This window comes from Nuphar pumila, chromosome 14 (assembly GCF_984573655.1).
Source record: "Nuphar pumila chromosome 14, dmNupPumi1.hap1.1, whole genome shotgun sequence".
Classification (NCBI taxonomy): domain Eukaryota; kingdom Viridiplantae; phylum Streptophyta; class Magnoliopsida; order Nymphaeales; family Nymphaeaceae; genus Nuphar; species Nuphar pumila.
In genome coordinates, this window is record NC_143262.1 from 50,610,498 (window position 1) to 50,632,580 (window position 22,083).

General features: G+C 40.3%; 1 non-coding gene across 1 annotated transcript; it reads right to left on the bottom strand.

The window, feature by feature from the left end:
• Nucleotides 1-12,739: 12,739 nt before the first annotated feature.
• LOC149816809 (small nucleolar RNA R71) lies at nucleotides 12,740-12,842 on the bottom strand. Its single transcript, XR_016427794.1, has one exon. It is a non-coding gene; the product is annotated as a small nucleolar RNA R71 (small nucleolar RNA).
• Nucleotides 12,843-22,083: the final 9,241 nt, after the last annotated feature.

A 22,083-nucleotide genomic window follows, 5' to 3' on the forward strand; every position in this document is an offset into this window, starting at 1 on the left:
CAATGTATGGAATCTTTCAACTATAAATATGAGTGCATTCCACACTCAAAAACATCGAATCCAATCGAATTACCCAATAGGAATGATATATCTTTATTTTACCATAATGTGAAATAGCAATCACGTATACATAACTTCAGACCTGATTAAAACCATTCAATCTACAAGGTATGAAAGGTGTATTGAACAAGAAAATACAACCAAACAATAATTTCATGAACAATAATCCAAGATACTTAAGGTTCCACGCCATTTGCCTACTTTATTTTTGTTTCGATCTTGAATCCGTCATGGCTAACACCCACACGAAAAATATATGCATTTTCCTACATAGATTTGAACTGTAGATTTTGATATGAGTACTACATATCACCAGGCACACACATAGAAACAAAATGCCCTTACAAAGAACACCACAGTGCCCCAACGTTGGCCAAGGGTGAGAACCATTGGCTGAACCACTACATATTAATCTATTGGCGAGTAGGTGTTTCCGCTCATGCCACCTCGGTCTCGAGGCCCTAAACATTCCTATATATAGGTGGTGCTTGTCGCGTAAACTCCATGATATTGCAACATAGATGTGCAACAAGGCATCAACCACTTACATATAAATAGCAATGCTCCTTACCTCTTTAGAGTCTCACGACGGCAAGGCTGCAACCCCTTCTCTTCGTTAGAGCGGCACCCCACGTCGATAATGGATGTTCACGCATTCAGCAAGGGAGGTCCACACAGTCCAACAATGAAGGTCGACCACCACCGTGAGAGAGAGAGAGAGAGAGAGAGAGAGAGAGAGAGAGAGAGAGAGAGAGAGAGAGAGACGTCTAATGTAACTCCTTACCAAAAATCTCTCATTTAACTCCCCTATTTATGGGGGAGTTACCAAATTTTCAAGGCATTAAAACTTCACCCAAATCTTACATTTTTGGTGGGTGATGTCTATTTCCAACAATGCCCCCTCCTGTCTTTGGCATGATTTCCTCTAACTTCCCTCACTATTTGCTTTATGGGTACCCCTCTTCCATGTCACCTGGGATTCTCCTCAATCCTTGGTAGAGCTAGATGGAAAAGCCAAAAATTTAGGCTTAACATAATCCCACGTTTTTACCCTTTTCACCAAGGTAGAAAACATCACTTTCTTGTGAAAAAAAATAATTTGTGCACAGGGGGTTTTGAATTGAGGTTGCAACTCTACAACCCTGTGCGTCCTACCATAACTCCACTTCAACACTTATTGTTTACTTTTGCGAAAATATTCTTTTTATGTCATATTGGGACGTTTTTCCTTGTTGATGGATTTCTTCCATTTTCAAGTGGAATTTTCACCCGTTGGTTTTAAACTTGCACTTGCTTACTTTAAATGTGCTTCGGATCTCACACTATCATCCCGAAAGCATCGAGTTTCCTTACTTGGACTCGTGAACCGGGTCGGATCATCGGATCTCGCCAAGATCCGGATCCAAAACCACTTGTGAGAGTTTGTTATCGGTTTCGTTCTAGAAACCACAAGTCATAAAAATTGTACTGTCTAACTTAAAATCTTACTATTTCACATAACGGATCCCTTTTATTCATTTAGAATTTCATAAATTTCACGGGTTTTACATCCTTCCCCTCTAAAAAGAAATTTCGGCCGCGAAATTTGTAATACATATCAATCAAACAATTGAGGGTACTTATCCTTCATTGCTGCTTCCGGTTCACACGTGCATTCTTCTAAGCCATGATGTCTCCATCTCACTTTGACTAGTGGGATGATCTTGTTTCGCATCACCCGCTCACTGCGATCTACGATTTTGACCGGTCTCTCTTCTACGGTCAGATCTTCTTGCACACTGATGTCCTCAAACTGAATCACGTGTGATGGATCTTGAATGTATTTTCTCAACATCGATACGTGAAATATATTATGAATCTTGGCAAGTTGAGATGGTAGCTCAACTCGATAAGTCGTTTCACCGATCCGCTCTAATATTGGGAAAGGTTCGACATATCTAGGACTCAACTTTCCCTTCTTTTCGAATCTGAAAACGCTCTTGGTCGGCGATACCTTGACAAACACTGCATCTCCCACTTCGAAGCTAAGCTCTATGCGTCGCTGATCCGCATAGCTTTTCTGTCGACTCTGTGCTGCTCTAAGTCGATCTCGTATCTTCTGTATTTGTTCAGTGTAATGTTGAAGTACCATTGGTGACTCAACTGTTCTTTCGCCAACTTCATCCCAATATACTGGTGACCTACAAGGCCGCCCATACAATGCTTCGAAGGGCGCCATGCCAATACTTGCATGGTAGCTATTATTGTAGGCGAACTCTGCTAGTACCACGTGAGCATCCCATTCGCCTTTCCAATCCAACATACAGGCACGTAGCATGTCCTCCAGTGTTTGTATGGTCCTTTCTGACTGTCCATCAGTTTGTGGATGAAAGGCAGTGCTGAACTTCAACTTAGTTCCCAATGCCTTTTGTAGCTGCCCCCACAGTCGTGAGGTAAACCGAGGGTCTCTATCAGATATGATCGAGACAGGCACCCCATGTAGTCGTACTATCTCCTGGATATACAGGTCGGTCAAGCTCTCAAGTGACTGATTCTTCCTCATCGGTAGGAAATGTGCTGACTTAGTGAGTTGGTCAACCACTACCCAAATAGAGTCATGTTTTTTTCGGGTTCGCGGTAACCCCATCACAAAATCCATCGTGATATGTTCCCATTTCCATTGAGGAATTTCCATCAGCTGCATCATTCCTCATGGCCTTTGATGCTCGATTTTGATTTGTTGACATGTCAAGCACTTTGCGACGTATCTAGAATGATAGCAAGAATTAGCATAATCCCGATCTTATATCATAGAAAAAACAACCTAATTAGAACACATAAATTTTTCTCGTGAATTGGTTACCTTGCAACATCGCGCTTTATACCATTCCACCAGTACCAGTATTGAAGATCTTTGAACATCTTGGTACTGCCCGGGTGAATGGTATACTTGCTCTTATGTGCCTCTGCCAATAACTCTTCTCTGGTCTCTGGATCACTCGGTACCCATAATTGATCTTTAAACCATATACTTCCATCCTATTTACGCTGGAAAACAGTGTCTTCTTGCAACGCCAATGCCTCCATCTTCCCGTACTGCGAGTCTTCTTTTTGCTTAATCATGATCCGCTCTCGTAGTTCTGATCGTACAGTCAGACTAGACAACCTAAGTACGCCTTGATCATCGGAGAAAGGTCTCCATTCTGTGAACTCAGAAATCATCTTCCATCCAAGATTTACCAAGCTAGAAAGATTTCCCCCAACCTTACGACTAAGGGCATCAACAACAACATTTGCTTTCCCTGGATGGTACGAGATTGTAAATTCGTAGTTCTTGATGAACTCAAGCCACCTTCTTTGTCGCATATTAAGTTCCTTCTGAGAAAATAGATACTTCAAGCTCTTGTGATCAGTGAAGACTTCGAACTGCTCTCCATATAGATAATGTCTCCAAACCTTTAAAGCAAAAACCACCACTGCCAACTCCAGGTCGTGCATGGGGTAATTCCTCTCATGAATCTTCAGTTGTCGTGATGCCTAGGCAATGACCTTGTCGTGCTGCATCAATACACACCCCAATCCAGTACCAGAAGCGTCCGTGTACACCACGAATCCTCCGCTCCCAGACGGTAAGGCTAACACCGGAGCTCTGGTAAGCTTAGCTTTAAGGGTTTGAAAACTTTTTTACTTTTATTATTCCATTCAAACTTTACCCCTTTTCGTAGAAGCTTTGTCATTGGCATAGCAATTCGGGAGAAGTCTTGGATGAATCACCTATAGTAGCCAGCTAATCCTAGGAAGCTTCGGATTTCGCTGACATTCTTTGGTTGTGACCAATTCATCACAGCTTCAACTTTGGCAGGATCTACTGAAACTCCATCTTTCGAGATCACATGTCCAAGGAACGTGACTTCTTCAAGCCAGAATTCGCATTTCGAGAACTTTGCATATAACTGATGTGTCCGGAGGGTTTCTAAAACGATTTTCAGATGTTCTTTGTGTTCCTCCACATTTTTCGAGTATATCAGTATGTCATCAATGAAGATGATGACAAAGGAGTCTAAGTATGGCCTGAATAACCGATTCATCAGGTCCATGAATGCCGCTGGGGCATTAGTGAGTCCAAATGGCATTACCACAAACTCAAAATGCCCATATCTGGTTCTAAATGCTGACTTTGGGATATCTTCATCTTTTATTCTCAACTGGTGATAACCTGACCTCAAATCAATCTTAGAAAAGACTTTTGCTCTTTTCAATTGATCAAATAGGTCCTCGATACAGGGTAGAGGATATTTGTTCTTCACAGTTGCTTGGTTCAGCATTCTATAGTCTATGCATAGTCTCATAGACCCATCCTTCTTTTTCACGAACAGGACCGGTGCTCCCCATGGAGACGTACTCGGTCGTACAAAACCACGCTCCATCAGCTCTTGCAACTGCTTCTTCAGTTCTTCCAACTCTGCTGGTGCCATCCGATAAGGTGCTCTTGATATTGGCTTTGTACCCGGCATTAGTTCAATCCCAAACTCGACTTTCCGCTGAGGAGGAAGTCTAGGAAGTTCTTCTGGGAATACATCGGCAAAATCGCGGACAATTCCCAAATCCTCTAGCCGAGTTAATTTTGTTTCACCTCCGATCATACTAACCAGGAAAGCCATATCTCCCCGACGGAGATACTTTTGGGCTTTGAGGGTCGAAATAACCCTTTTCTTGATTCCATGCCTTGCTAATTGGAATTCCACTTCCGGCATATCCGGTCGAGACAAAATTACTTTTCCTTCTCTACAGAGGACTCTAGCATAGTGTTCAAAGAGCCAATCCATACCCAGTATGACATCGTATTTGGTCATATCAAGTATGATTAGGTTGGCAGGTAAATTGTGTTCTCCTAAAATAACTTCCACTTCTGGCATATAGTTCACACAAACTTCATTGAATCCTATAGGGTTATACACTACTAGTTCTTGATTTAATGATTCTGTGGGGATTTTAAGTTGTTTTGCAAAATATAATGAAATGAAGGAATGAGAAGCTCCACAGTCAAATAAGACAAGGGCAGCTTGACCTGAAACAAGTACGGTACCTTGCACAAGGTCCCCCTTCTCCAGTTGGTCAGCTGTAGTAGCATACACACGTCATGTCATGCGTTGTGGGGCCGCCTGAGGTTGTGGTGGTGGGGCACGGTGTTGTTGAGGCTGCTGTCCTCCAGTGCCGCGCCGTGCATCATCAGCTTACTTCTTCCGACACTCCTTGATATAATGCCCCATTTTTCCACAGTAGAGACACCCTCCTGTCTCACGGGGACATTGTTGTCCGGGGTGAAAACGGTTGCACTTCTGACACCTTTGATTTTGTCCTGGCTTAGGTCTGGTGCATCCATCGTGCCTTGGTTTCTTGGTTTGATGGTTGAAACGTTTTCCACCAAACCTCTTCTTGAACTCGAATTTCTGAACCCCGATTTTGTTCTTTTGCGACTTTTGTCCCTCCTTCCAGTCGTCATCAAGGAGAGTCGCCACCTGTATGTCCGAGATAGACAGGAACAATCCATTACAATCTAAGGGTTAACGGTACCTTGTAAACTTTGATGCAACTTATAACATGAAAAGAAATGATCTTTTACCTGGATAGCCTCATCGAGATTCTTGGGCCCTCTAGTGTACAGACGGTTCCTCAAACCCGCCTTCAAGCCTCGAGCAAATTTCATTGCTCGATCCTCATCCGATGTATACACGTTTGGACAATATCGTTCCAAACTGTGAAACTTAGTGATGTACTCGGCGAGGGACATCTCACCCTGCTGTAGGTCCAAGAACTCCTGCATCTTCTTTGCCCTCTCGTGCTTCGGAAAGTAGGCAGCGTTAAAAACCTCTACGAACTCCATCCAAGATACAGGACCATCCTGGAACTTGACCGCCCTGGTGGTTTCCCACCACTTTTCAGCATGATCCTTGAGACGATAAGTCCCAAAGTCCACCCGACGCTCCTCGGGCACCTCCAGTACAGAAAAGATACGTTCAATCTCCCGGATCCAACTCTCAGCAGCTTCAGGATCCGTCTTTCCGGAGAAAGCAGGAGGATCCATGTCCATGAATTTCTTGTAGGACATAGTCCCACCGTTTGTACTCTTCTCATGGGCCATATGTTATAGATTGTCGCCCATCTGTTGCATTGTCGTAGCTTGCTGGCCTACTACTTCGGCCAGGTTATGTAGAGTTTCCATAATATTGTTGCAACGATTTGCCCACGCCATATATTTGAGCAAATAAAATTCATTATAACCTGAGTTATGATTTTGTGAATTAATCGTAAACACTCATATGTTTCTTGTTTCTACATTACAAAACAACTTTTCTACATGCTTACAGAGTCATCGCGGTCGCTGGAAGAGCCAAGATCTCAAATTATTCAGTCCTGCTCTGATACCAAAGCTGTAACGCCCCAACTTTTTATAGTAAAAATTTTGGAGTAATTTTTTTTTTTTTTGAAATAGCGGAAGTGCATAAAATACAAGTCGGGCGCATTACAGGGTAAAACAGAGAAGTACTAAACATACCATTCATTAATTAAAACATTAATGTCATTAATTACATCCCATAACAGAATTGTAAATCTACTAATCAGAGTTCAAACATAAAATACTGAATAAATGAGATCTCTTGGCTTTATCCAAAACGACACCCCGATGCTCCAATTAGTTGCTACCTGAAAAACATTTAAAGCAGAAGGGTCAGACTCCCCTGTCTGCGTAAGAAGCATTATATTTATATGTGGTGCTCAGTGACCTGTGTACCAATATGTGCAAGTACTTCAGATATAACTAGCATGAAAGTTTATAACATTCTAAGAAGATGATTATGCTTTCTAATTCATGATACAGTGCAAAGGATGACTGAACTAGAGGTATATTTATCCACATTAATACAAGTTGTAGATTCCACAAGTTTTACTAAAGTCAACTCAACAGAATGTAATTCTTCAGAGATAAGTTTCAAGTTAACTTAAATTATTTAATGCTTATCTTACTCTTACCCTGTGGGTACGCACAGGTGATGATGCATGAAATGCACATCATGTAAACAAGTTTTTCATGCATTTTGTATCAAGTTTAAGGTTTTAAACCCATGTTTAGATGTGTTTTGATAGTAAGGGGCTATGGTTCGAATTTCAGAAAAATCAGAGTTAAAATGAGAGAGTTATGGCTATTTCAGTGTTTGGGCATGGATTTCGAGGTGGATCGGATCCATATCCGACCCAATTAGGTTAATTGGACCTTGGATCAACTCTTAGAAAGCCCAAAACCCAACCCACACGCCTATCCATATCCATTTCAAAAAAAGTTTTTCTGAAAACCCCCCAGAAAGTGGCGCCTAGCAAATTTTATTTTTTTAACCTTCTTTCTGAAAAATGTCAAAACTATAAATAGTTTTTTTTAAAGAACCCTAGGCGTCTTTGGCTGTGTTTGGACGCCCCTTGCAGTGAATCTACTCCAGCAACTCCTTCCTCTCCATCTTCCCCACGTGTTGGCCATTGAAGACCGGTCTATGCTTGATTTTCAAGCATAATTTCGATCTTTCTTTTGTTTCTTTTCATTTCTTTCTTGTTCCTTGCTGTCTTTTCACCACTTTTCTGTATTTTTGCAGGTGTAGCAGAGGTGAAGACCATTAACCTTGGGCGGGAGTGTGCAACACACCACCAAGGTGAGCCGACCCTACCTCCATCCGGCTTTCTACACCCTCCGATCGCGAATCAGCTCACATTCCATCGTCGGTGGATCTCCAACGTGTAGCTGCTACAAAGGTGCATTTTTTGGTGAAGTACAACATTCTCGAACTGTATAGAACATCCATCTCCAGCCACGGTCCGCTCTTCTTCATCCCCTCGGTCGTCGGATCTTCCAAAAGGTAGGTCTTCTTCTTCCTTCTCTTCTAGCTAAAACCGAAAGTGAGTGTTGCTTTTCTTTTATTATTTTCGGTGTGTTTCTTGTTTTTATTTTTGGTTCAACCTTAGAGTAGCATTCGTGCATAGACCAGCACGTTAGATATAGGTTTTGTTTTATTGTTTTCATGTTTGATTATTGACTCTCATTGTTTTTCAATCAAAACGTGTAAATCGGCTAGAGTGTTTCTAGCCGATTTGAGTTTTTGTTTTCAACGTGTCTCATTGTGAAGTTTTTACAGAAAATCCAATAAAAATTTTCCCTTTTGATTCATTTTAAACGTTTGGTTGTGAGTTACGATTGTGTGTTCATTTAAAAAGAAAAATCCAAAAATCGGCTAGACTTATTCTAGCCGATTCTTGATTTTTACAAAAATATTTTTTTCTTTGTTCTGATTTTTTTTATGTCCAGCATGTGTATTGAGTTGTTTTGCGGATAATCCATTTATAAAAGTTCAGTTTAATTCATTTTATTCTTGGGTTGTGCTTGTGTCTTGTTTTGATTTTATTTTTGAAAAAGAAAAAAAAATCGGCTAGAGATATTCTAGCCGATCTTTGCATTTTTATTAAAAGGGTGTTTAGAGTGGTAAGTCGTGTTGTTTACTATGTGTTTAGTATGTTAATAGTAGTATAAATTGGTGTTAGTCATTTCATTGTTTTAGGATTGATTTAATTAATCATTTTAATCATTTTTTGTTTTTGTGTTTTGAGTCTATTGAAGAAAATTACAAAAAAAATCAAGTTTCCTTTTCTTCATGTTTTTAATTCCAGCATAGTGTTGTTCTTGTTAGCATTTGTGTAATTAGGAGTCCTTTTTATTATTTTCTAATTTAGTTTTATCAAAATAATGGTTATTTAGTTTTATTGCTTTTTGTTAATTTATATTTTATTTTTTATTTTTCGTGTGGATCTTCTTCTTCCCCAAGGTGGGGCGGCAGCCATTAGAGCTCCCCTTGAGCTCTTGGTCGAATTTTTGAGCAAGTCTTAATTGTCATTAATTGAATTAGGAAGGTGTCTAGGTTCAATGTATTAGGGTTTTATCTCATAGCCGTTTTTAGTGGTCATTTAAGTAGGTTTTGGTAATTAGGGCAGCATTTAAGTTTAGAAAATCGTGTTTTTCAATTAGGCCTTTTCATTACTTAGGTGAGTCTTAAATTCTTTGGTAGTATATTCTTAATTTAGAGTTGGCGATTTTGAGAGGGGAGGCCATTAAGGTAATTGCATTTAAAAAGTTTTTGGAAAGAGTGGATTCCCCAAAAAATCGTGTGGGATATTTAAAGAGGAAATAAATTTTGGATGTGCATTAAAGTAGAAGTTACTCTTTGATCTTGGAAAGTGTTTTTGAAAATTAAACTAAAATTCCAAATTAAGTCCCACGATTTTCAGAAAGGAATAAATGCTCTTTACCCAAGTTGGGAAAGCAAAAATCGTGGGGTTTTCTTCTAAGTTGGACTTTCCATTTTCCAAAGTGAGAGTTTGAATACAATTAAGGAGAGTAACTCCCTCATTAAGTGGGGCGATTTTTGGAGAATCCAATTTATTTCAAAGTTTGAGCAATTACCATTATTACCTTATTTTCCCAACCTTCTCCCTTAAAATCGTGAACTTTGGATTAATTGTAGATTAATTAAGAGGTTGCTACTTTAATTGACCCAAGTTAAGTGAGGCAAATTCTAGTCTAAACCCACTTGAGTCTAGTCAAAACCACACCTAGGTCGAGTCAACCTTAGTCCACCTATTGAGACCTACCCTAACCGAGTTAACCTAGATGACTTAGTTAGGTGTGTCTTGTGTCCAAGACCTAACTCGAGTCAAACCCTAGTCTAAACCTAGTGAGTCAACCAAACTTACCTTATCCCATTCGAGCCTAGTCAAACCTAAGTTGGGTCAAACTTAGTTGAGTCTAAGTCAACTCAAACCTAGTTGACTAAGTCCACCCTAAACCGAGTTCAACCTAGTCTTAATAAGCCTAATTCCAAAACCAAAACCTAACCCGAGTCAAGTTTTAGTCTAACCCAGGGTGAGTCCAAAACGAGCCTAGTTCGAGTCAACCCTATCCAAGTCAAACCCTAATTTCAACATAGGTCAAGTCCAAGACCTAGACCCAACTCTAGTCAAGCCTAGTTGAGTCAAACCTAAGCCCTACTTAACTCAACTCAAGCTTAGTCAAAGACCTAGCCTAGCCTAAGTCAAAGTCAAGACAAACCCGAGGTCGATTCAACCTTAACCCAGTCAACCCAACCTAAGTTTAGATCAACCGAGCCCACCTAAACCAAGCCAATCCTAGTTGACTAAGTCAACTCAAAACCGAGTCCCACCTAGTTTTAGATAAACCTAACCGAGTTCTACCAAACCAAAACCGACCCTACCCTAGTCAAAACCAAGCTTCGTTGAGTTAACCGAGTGAAACCTAACCCTAGCCTTCGTTCTTTAGTGAATTAATTTCATTTAGTATTATTTATTTTGATTTTTATACTAATTAGTTTATTTATCTACTTTAGTTTTAGTGTAGAAGTATGTGTGTGTATATCGTATTTGTTTCGTATGTGTGAAATGTGTTTTGTGAGTGTTTGAATTGGTAATTAGATATTATTTAACTTAGTAGTCGGATTGCATTTTATTGTTTAGCATAGTTGCATTTACATTGTTAGTTAACGTAGTTCTAGTCATAAATTGCTTATCGTGTTTTGTTCGTCGTGCATTTAGCGTATTCCTAATAACCATCTGCATATACACTGTTATACAGTGTCATTTAGAGTGCATTAGGTTTGATTTGTCTTTTAGAGTGTTAAAATAGATTCATAAGGTGAATAGTGCACTCAAATAAAAACCAGATTTTTGCCCTGTCGCATTAGCATTATTTTCTGTGCAAACATTCTGTGTTTTCCAAATTTTTTTCTTCTATTCACTTTATTGACGTGTTATTTAACTGCAGACCAAATTTCAGCTCATTCGGAGTTGATTTGGTCTGATTTTTAAGCGTTTTGCAAAAACCGCTTTTTCTGGATTTCAAATTACAGGAATTGCGATATCCTGATTTTTCCCAGATTTGAAACGCTTATATCTAGAGTTCCAGATACTGTTTTTCAATTATGTAAAAACTGTCATTTTGTTCAATCTGTCAGTTGCAGAACAGAACAAATTTCGGGAAAATCGGACCTCATTTGCCCTGTCAAACAGTGGTTTTCCGATAACCTGTCAGAATGCTATTTTACACTAGTTAGGGGCAGTTTCGTAATTTTCTTAGTTTCGGCAATTTAGACTTGTTTTCAGTAGTTTCTGCATTTTAGGAGTTGCATCATCATCATACAGCATTAGTAGAATTAATTTGGTTAATTTTAGAATTAATTTAGTATTTTATTTAATTTTTGCTTGATAAATAGCATTTGTTTTATTATTTTCGTAAAATTAGAATTAATTTTAGTTATTGTTTGCATTATTAGAATCAAATACTAACTTTGTATTTTTCTGCATTTTTAGGTTGAAAAGCATATTTTGTTTCCAGGGTTATTGTCCAAGTGAGAAGATTCTCTAATTGGCAAAAAGACGGAAATACCCTTGGTGTGGAGCAGAAGATTGAGTGCTTGTTTATTTTTCTTTTAGTGATTATTTGTAGTTGTATTAACTTTATAATTGTAGATTGACATTCGTCATTAATAAATTAAATTTTCTAGAAATATTGTGATTAATTCCTGTTCCCTGAGGATTCGACCCGTACTTACCACTTTGTGGAAAGTCGGTTTTTCTATTTTTGGTTGACGATTTTCCAAAGTTTTATTGAGAATAATTGTTTTAAAAAGATCATTTCAAAATATCAACCAAATTTTGGCGCCGTTGCCGGGGAACGGCGAATTAATTACTTTATTTTTTAGAGTTTAATTTATTAATTTGTTTTAGTTAGTTAATTAGTTGTTTTCTTTTTAGTTAGTAGGATTAGTAAGTGAATATAGGATTAACATAGTTAGTAAATATAGGATTCACATTCTGTTCTTTCTAGGATTCACTTGAAATTCATTCTGCAAGGAGCGATTAGACAGGTGGGTTTTAGAAAAACATAGTTTGTGATTTCCTGTATTTATCTTTTCAGTACTTTAGAGTAGTTTAAGTTGTTATTCTATTTACTTAGTTATATCATTCTGACATAATTAGTTGGCATATTTGTTTAGTAGTTGTTATTTTATGTTATTTACATTTTAATATCTGTGTTAGTTTATTTTTTTTATTTTTAGATTTAGGTCGTTTGCTTACATCTGGTCTTAGTACCAGTGTATGCAGGGGCGACGAGGTCTAGGAACCCCATTACACCCATTTGTTGACAACCCAGAGAGAATTTTACATTCTCATCGAAGTTCGGCAACAATGGCTGACATGGATCCTCCACCTCCACCCCCAGTTCTTTCACGCCTTCTGCGGGAATACTTCATTCCCACAGACTATGTTCAGGCATCCTGCATTCGGAGACCCGATGTAGGAGCGCCGCATTATGAGATTAAGGCCAGCATTATTCAGATGCTTCCATCTTTTTATGGCCTTAGTCATGAAGATCCCTACCGACATTTAGATGAATTCCTCGAAATTTGTTCTACTGTTAAGATACAGAATTTCGATGATGATGCTTTAAGGTTGACTCTATTCCCCTTTTCATTGAAGGACAAAGCCAAGTATTGGCTAAAGTCCTTAGATTCTGTAGAAATAGAGTCATGGGATCAATTGCAACAGGAGTTTCTTCGGAAATATTTTCCCATTGGTCGTACGAACCAATATCGTAGAGCCATCACTAGCTTTTCAGAGCTAGATGGTGAGCGCTTTCATGAGACCTGGGAGAGAATGAAGGATCTCCTCAGGAAATGTCCCCATCATCAGGTGCCAAAATGGCAACTGGTGCAGAGCTTCTATGATGGATTGTCTGACAAGAATCGTCAGATGATCGACTCTTCATGTGGAGGGATATTCATGCTGAAGAGCGAGGACGAAGCGTGGAGGCTATTTGATACATTGGCCGAGAATTCACTCCACCACGCTTCGAGCTCTCATTCGGATAGAGCCACACCCAGCATTCAGAAGAAAGCTGGTGTTCTTGAGATTGGTCCATCTACTGCATTACAGTGCAAGGTAGACATGATTGCTCAGAAGCTGGACCAACTTCTCTCAGGACCATCCACTACACAGCAGGTGTGTACTCTTTGTGCCAGTCCGGCACACGAGATCACTGAGTGCCCTTCGGCAGCTCAGTACCCTGAATTTGTTCAAGAACAAGTTCAGGCAACTCAGGGTTACGTCAGACCGCCGAATAACCCATTTTCATCGACATATAATCTTGGTTGGCGTAACCATCCAAATTTTTCATGGAAGAATCCATAGTCTTCCATGCAGATGCCTACATCCTCTCAACCAGTTCGACAACCATCTTTTACTCAGTCATTTCAAAGATCGAACTATTCTCAGTCTTCTTCTTCTTCTGTCACTCCCCCGATTCAGCAGGAGTCTGCCCCGCAGACATCTTTTGAGGAGAGACTTCTCCAGGCATTCCAAGAGGTGAAAACCTCTAATCAGAACGCCTTCGAGAAGTGTAGCCAGATTTTGAGCTCACATACGCAGTCCATTGCGAAGTTAGAGTTGCAAATGGGACAGTTAGCTGAGGCTATTAGTAGGAGACCCGAGGGTACATTGCCGAGTCAGGCTGTCATGAACCCGAAGGGTAAGGACCAGATGACTGGAGGCCTATTTCATACCGACACACAGCAGCAGGCTAAATCAGTTATGGCCTTGAGGAGTGGACGTGAGTATCACGTCGAGAGTAGAGAGCGAGAGAATAGAGAGAAGATAGAGGAGCCAGAGACCATTGTTTCACCTACGTCGGCTCAACCATCATCATCCCCATCATCTTCATCTTCATCCTCAGAGAAGAAGAAGGATAGGAGTGAGCCTTCTCACAAAGAGGAGGAGCCAGCAGAGTATATTCTCCCACCACCCTATCCCAAAGCATTAGAGTCTCCTGGTTATAGAGGGAAGCAAGGTGCGAAGATCCAGGACATGCTTGACATCTTCAAGCATGTGCAGATCAACCTACCTTTGCTCGATGCGATTCAGCAGGTGCCGGCATATGCCAAATTCCTGAAGGAACTATGTACGCAGAAGCATAAATCTAGAGAGAGAGTTCCTAACAGGGTCCATTTGACCGAGCAGGTGAGTTCAGTACTTCAGCATCAGACACCATCAAAGCTCAAGGACCCTGGAGCCCCTATCATTGCGTGTACCATAGGGAATATCCGGATAGAACGCGCATTGCTCGATCTTGGAGCAAGCGTGAACATTCTGCCCGGGTATTTCTTTGATTCTTTCAGGCTAGGAGAGATGAGATCGACTCCGATTACACTTCAACTGGCAGATCGTTCTGTCAAGGTACCGAGAGGTGTCTTGGAGGATGTGCTAGTTAAGGTGGATGACTTTTATTTTCCAGTCGATTTCATTATTCTTGATATGGAAGGAGTAGATAGCCAGCACCAGACTCCGATTATTTTAGGCAGACCATTCTTGGCGACTGAAAATGCGTGCATCAACTGTAGGACCGGAGCCATGGATCTCTCATTCGGCAATAGGAAGGTAAAGCTGAATATTTTCAATGCCGCGATGGGACCAGCAGGAGACATGGACTGCTTTCATGTAGACATTGCACAGGAGTTAGTGGAGGAGCAGCCCGAGTTGTACATTACTGAGGATTCTTTAGATTTATACCATATAGAGAAAAATAGTGGTGTAGATAGTGTAGATGTGTCTAGAGTGTCGTCGGAGAGACCACCTTGGGGAGCGGTCAGGGAGCCTATTCCACCACTTGCGGAGACCCCTGCCAAATCGTCGATCGAGTCACCTCCGAAACTCGAGTTGAAACCCTTACCGGATTCACTCAAGTATGCATACCTCGGAGATGAGGAGACTCTGCCTGTGATCATCTCGTCTTTGCTCACTGAGGAGCAGGAACAGAGATTGCTGACTATTCTTCGAGAGCACAAGGCAGCGATTGGCTGGGGAGTTGCTGATCTGAAGGGGATTGATCCTTTATTCTGCATGCATAGAATCCATTGTGATGAGGAAGTCAAGCCATTTAGGGATATACAGAGAAGGCTAAATCCCAACATGAAGGAAGTGGTGAAGAAAGAGGTGGTGAAGTGGTTGGATGCCAGAATCATTTACCCTATTTCTGATAGCCAGTGGGTCAGTCCGATTCAGGTTGTGCCGAAGAAGTCAGGACTCACTGTGGTTGAGAACGAGAAGGGTGAGAGAATTCCGATGAGGACCACTACAGGAGGGCGAGTCTGCATCGATTATAGGAAGCTGAATGTGGCAACTAGGAAAGATCATTTCCCATTGCCATTTATTGATCAGATCTTAGAAAGACTCGCAGGGCAGAGCTACTACTGCTTTCTAGATGGATATTCAGGATACAATCAGGTAGCTGTCCATCCTGATAACCAGGAGAAGACCACATTTACATGTCCTTATGGCACCTTCGCGTTTAGACGTATGCCTTTTGGGCTCTGTAATGCCCCGGCTACTTTTTAGAGGTGCATGCTTGCTATCTTCTCAGACATGATTGATGATGTGATGGAAGTTTTTATGGACGACTTTTCAGTGTATGGCTCTTCTTTTGAAGATTGCCTCCAAAAACTTGCTCGAGTACTAAGTAGGTGTGTGGAGACCAATCTCGTCTTGAGTTGGGAAAAGAGCCATTTTATGGTCCAGGAGGGGATTGTGCTAGGACACATTGTGTCCAAGCGTGGTATTGAGGTTGACAGAGCGAAGGTGGAATCCATTTCCCGTTTGACTCCACCCACCTCTGTGAGGCAGATTCGATCATTTTTAGGGCATGTGGGATTTTACAGGCGGTTCATAAAAGATTTCAGCAAAATCTCTCGACCGCTCTGCACTTTATTGGAGAAAGACCAACCCTTTGATTTCGGTGAGGATTGTATGAAGGCCTTTGAGATTCTCAAAGAGGCCTTGATTACTGCACCTATTTTGAGACCTCCAGATTGGACTCTCCCATTTGAGATTATGTGCGATGCATCTGATTACGCTATGGGGGCCATTTTAGGACAACGCATTGATAGGAAGCCCTATGTGATCTACTATGCGAGTAGAACTCTGTCTGATGCCCAGATGAATTATACTACGACAGAAAAGGAACTACTTGCGGTAGTTTTCGCATTGGATAAATTTAGGTCCTATTTACTCAGTTCGAAGGTGGTTGTCTATTCTGACCATTCTGCATTGAAATATTTGTTGAATAAGAAAGACACCAAACCGAGATTGATTCATTGGGTCCTACTACTACAGGAGTTTGATCTCGAGATTCGAGATAAGAAGGGAAGTGAGAATGTAGTAGCAGACCATCTTTCCAAACTGATCGTGGAGACCACGCAGGATCAGAAGTCGATCAGTGATTCTTTCCCCGACGAGCAGATCATGTCAGTCAGTACATCGCAGTTACCCTGGTTTGCAGATATTGTGAACTATCTGGTTTCGAGGCAGATACCTGAGCATTGGAACAAGAATGAGCGTGAGAGATTCCTATCTCAGGTAAGGCACTATTATTGGGATGAACCAGAGTTGTTCAAATACTGTGCTGACCAGATCATTAGGAGATGTGTTCCAGAGGAGGAGTTGTAAACACCCCAAATTTTCACTCACCTCCCCGACATTTTTACCAAACATCATCATTCAACCTTTGAAATCGCCGGAGGGCAAAATGGTCATTTTCTGAGCCCGGACCTTGCAAAAGTCCAAATTTCGTCTGCAACTCTCAAAATTTCTCTATTTTTAACTTAGATGTTCAAAATTTTACTCCTGACAGGAGACAGACATCTCCAAGTCTTGATTCGAGATTGCATTTCATAAGACATGACATTGCATATCATTGCATGAGCATTTCAAATCACTGCACTGCACAACATGTCATTTCGAGGTCCAGAACTCTTGATTTCAAAATTTTCAATCCAGATTAGAATTTTAACTCTTTTTAAAATTGATTTCAAAACCCTGGGTCTTCAAAGTTATCAATTCTCCCCATTTTACCCCCAGGGCCCTGAATTTCAAAATATTTCCTCAAGAAAACAATCTGGATAATTTTCAATAAATTTCAACTCAGATTTTGCCTTTTGTCAGCTATTTCAACTATCCTCTTTTTACAAAATTGCCCTACAAGGGCCAACTCTTTCCAAAAATTCCTGTTTTACCAATTAGTCCAGATTTTATAAAATATCCAAAAAGTGGTTTTGTTGTTTTATCCTTATTTCAATAAAGAAGCAATGTGGGACCCACACTGAGGTGGTGTCACACAAGCTTTCCTTTTGAAAATTTGAATTTTGAAAAACCCAAAAATATAGGAGCCTTGTCCCCTGGATTGGTTCCACTTGTCCTTTCTCTCTCCTCTCATCCACATGCCACGTGTCAGTGTGGGGCTACCCTTCAGAAGCCGCCACATGTCATCCCATTTATCTGCCATGTGTCATTTCAAAGACTACCAGGAGATGCCAAGTGTCATAGGTTGTCCTGTCTAGAAAAAGTGGAGTTTGTCTCCTCTGAGGTGGCGCCACTTGAAGTGTGTCTCCTGCAGGGGACACGTGTCAACCCCTCCTTCCTTCTAGAAAAGTAGCCTGACACATGTCCTCTCCCTATTTTTTTCAGAAAAGTAGGAGACGTGTCACTCCTAAATTCCTACAAAAAAGGTAGGCTTGTCTCCTCTGAGGTGGCGCCATCTGGAGTGTCTCCTGCAGAGGACACATGGCAAGCTCTCATTTCCTCAGAAAAAGCAAGTGCCATGTGTCATTTTCTGCTTTCTTCAGAAAAGCTAGAATTCAAATATTCAAAAATCCCCATAGGTGGCGAAAATCAAGAACTCCTACCTTTTTCATCCTGTCTGAGATGGCGCCACATGGCTTGGCCCACCTTCTCTCCCCTCTGCCACGTGTCATTCTCTGCTTCTTTCAGAAAAAGTAGAGGACACATGTCTTCTCCCTACTTCTTTCAGAAAAGTAGGAGACACATGTCTTCTCCCTACCTCTTTCAGAAAAGTAGGAGACACATGTCACTCCTGGCTTTCTTCAGAAAAAGCAAACCATTTAAAATTCAAACAAGGCATTAGGTGGCGAAAATCCGGAGCTCTGATTTTTCCAGATGGCCTATGAGGGCGCCACATGTCCCTTCCCTCCTTCTTATCCCTCTGCCACGTGTCATCTTCTGCTTCTTTCAGAAAAAGAAGGTGACACATGTCTCCTTCTCACTCCTTCAGAAAAAGTAGAGGACACATGTCCTCTCCCTATTTTTTTCAGAAAAGTAGGAGACACATGTCACTGTCCTCTTTTTCCTCCCTCTTGCCACATGGCATTGTAGGAGCCACCCTGAGGTGGCGCCACATGTCCATCCTCCATTCCTCCAGGGCCAACCTCCATTTGAAATTCGAATTCTCCTCTGAGGTGGCGCCATCTGAAGAACCTCCTCCAGCAGGCTGACACTTGGAACCATCCTGGACTGCCACATGTCCAGATCTCCTTTCACCAGAAAAAGCAAAATTCAAATTCCTCTGAGGTGGCGCCTTCTGAGCCCACTGCTCTGTCCTTCTGACATGTGTCAAACACCTTTTGAGGTGGCACCATTTCAGGACTCCACTTGGCTCCATTTTTATTTTTTATTTTATTTTTAATAAAGGTAGCCCACCATGAGGTGGCGCCACCTGAGGACTCCCTACAAAAGGTGAGTTTGAATTTCAAATTCCAAGAGAGCACCCTCTGAGGTGGCGCCTTCTGGGAGCTCCCTGCAGAGAGAATCAAGCTAACTTTTGAAAAATTCCAAATTCCCCCTGCTGAGGTGTCTCACCCACAAAATTTCCATTTTTTTTATTTTTCTCAAAAATTAAAATAGCCTTTTGAGGTGGCGCCACCTGAGGGCTCCCTGCAGAAGACAAATTCGAATTTCAAACCCCTCAGATGACACCCCCTGAGATGGCACCACATGGAGGGCTCAGATTGAACCTGTTTGAATTTCAAAAATTTTCAGAAAAGTTATAAAAACAAGGGTTCACGCCCAGCCTAAGGGAGATCATTTTTTTAGCTCTTGTGAACTTGGAAAATGCGACCTAGCCTTCCTACCATCTGATTTTGAACCTTGGAAATCGTGCCCCCTTTGGCGCATTGAAGAAGGTGGAGTAGAGCTCGTGCTGTGGCCAATTCAATTCCAACAGAGCTCGATTTTGGTGGACCATCCGAAGCTCGGAGCGAAGGACGAAGGAAGCTCGTGATAGCTGCCCCTTTCAAGAGCTCCTACGCTGCGTAACGAAGCAAGGTGCACTTCTTTTCCCATTGATTGGATTCCGTAATTCGAATCGGGGGTCGTTTGAAGAAAGAGCTCATCCGAGGGATGGATTGAGCTATTCTCATAAAACGACATACATAAAAATGTTTCATTATGCTTCTTTGATGATTTTTAACATTCATATAGTTAGCTAGGTTTAATTTGCATTTTATTTCATTCATTTAGCATACTTCATGAATTAATTAGGATTAATTTAGCATTTATTTCAATTCTGCTTATTTTCAGTAGGTCTCTGTTTTTGTCAGTCAGTCCACACGTCATTTCATGCATTTGTTTTTTATTAAAAATCCGAAAAAAATCACGGAATGCGCCCTTAGGTGTCCCTAAAATTTTGCCAAAAATTCGGAGCCATTTGGATTTTTTTACTGCGGTAAACATTCAAAATGGCAAGTCGGGTTTTGTTACCCGGGATACGTTTTGAAAATCATTTTCCGATATGTAAAATCAAGATATTCCTCATGGGAGATCCGATTTTCGATACTAAAGATGTTTTGAACTCGGGAGAATGTCTAGTGTTTAATATGATTTTATCAGATTTTTCTGATTTTTTTTAATGTCTGACAAAAATCCGAGATGTCGGTACACGTGTCAGAGCCTAATTTGGGCCTCTGAGATCTTGGATCGACTTAGGGCTATGGTTTCTCTTTTTGTGTTGCTCCAAATCCAAAACTGTAAAAAGTGAAAGTGGTTTCCGAGATGTCCTCTATTTGAATCTAAAAGCCTGTAATTTTTAGAACAGTGTTGACCCCTGCTTCGGATTTTTCTTGTCAGCCCCCTGTTTTGCTACATTTGTCTGTTCTGTTAGTTTAGGCAGGAATAGTTATATTTTTATCTGTGTTTCCGTTGATCAAATGCCAAAGTCATAAACATGAAAGTTGTTCATGTAGATGTAGTTCATAACTCTGATTAATTTCATAAATTTCCATGGCCTTTTTGTATTTCTTTAGCATTTTTCATCAGATTAGGGTGATTTTTACCTCTGTCCGAACTAAATCTCTGTTATTGAACTCACCATGGCTCAAATCCCGCGGCTATAAAAACCAAAAATGTTCCATTTCGGGTCTTTTAGCAGTCTGCAAAATATTAGAAATTTCCATGGTGTAAATCTTGCGTTATCATATTAAACATTGCATTTGGTTCGGATCCATAGGCAAAATCCATCATTTTAGGACTTTCCTTGAATTTTAGCATTTAAATCATATCATTTCGTGATTTTTAGCATTCTAGGTTGTTTATCAGAGTGTTTAGATGCTTAATACCGAATTTGGTGCAATTTGGAATCCATTTGAGGTTCGGATCATCCATAATACCAAAACAGGGTCCCGCAGGACCCAGATCCAAGCGAAAAACAAGCGAAAATCGTTATTTTTGATAAATTGCGAAATACCAAATTCTGATTTTACAGTCCTAATGTGTTTAGCAGCATGTCATCATGTCTCTTACTACATTTCATCATCATTTGATTCACTTTGAATTTCAAAATCTCAATTTTACCAAGTTTTCTTTCAAAAAACCCTGATTTTAAAGGTATAACTTTATAATTAGGGGTATTTTGGTCATTTTCACCTCAATTCCGAATTTCAAATTGTTTTTCACTGAATTTCTAGCATTTTCATCATTTCAAAATATCAAGGAAGCACGAGAATAGGGTTTATATCCAATTAAATCCAATAATTTCATAATATTATTGGAAAATCTTGGAAAAACCCACATATTTGAGCTAACCCAATTTCAAGTTTGGCAGGAACAATCAAAAGAAGGAGCTGAAGTCTGCAAATTTCTTTTATTTCCTTTATTTAGTGATGTAATAATTTTGGAATAAGAGAGTTAATTTCCTACTTAGACTAGGATGCATATCATATAGTTTGATTTTATGCAATATCCTGTTTCTATGATTCATGCATTTTATTTCAAAAACACTATGGATGTTCACGAATGGCAAGTGCACCAACTCTTAGGGAGTTGATGGACTCGGTGGGATCCATATTTACGGCCCTAGTCGGAATATGGACGAGACCCAGATCCGTCATCTTTCTACTAGTCACATTGAGCCTACACTCTTAGGCTATCTTAAAATGCACATCATATTTCCAAAGTTTTCAAAATCATGTGCATCAAATCAACTAAATTCTGAACATATTCATGGCCACAGTCAAAATATGTGAAGGATTTATCTTGACTTAATGCATATTTTTCCAACAAATCTCTTAGAAAATCTTTTCAAAGTGCATTCATTCACTTATGTCATTTGCATCATAGAATCATTGATTTTCTCAATATTTTCTCAAGAAAACTTCATTCTCAAGAAATCGATTTCTCAAGAAATTCTAAGGATTTTTCAAAATCGGTTTTCCAAAGACAAGCTTTTTCACAGTTTTCCCAGGAAAATGATATTTTCTTAAGATATTCAAAAGAGTTTTCCAATCTTTCTTCAAGATCCAAAATCGATTTCTGAGTATTTCAAAAAGGTAAAATTCCCAGGATTTCGATTCCCCAAGTTTTGAATTTCCTTCTCCAATGAGCTTTCCTATGAATTTCCATCTTTTTCCTAAGAAAACTCTCAAAGTCCAAGTTTTCCTAAGAAGTGCTTCCCTTTTCAAAAAGTCCATCTTTTCTCAAGAATCACTTCCATTTTCCCAAGATTTTCAACTATTTCTGAATTTTCCACATCTTTATAAGCTTTCTCATGTTTTCAAAAACCCTTTTTTATCTGAGTTTTCTGAGAAATTGACCTTTTTC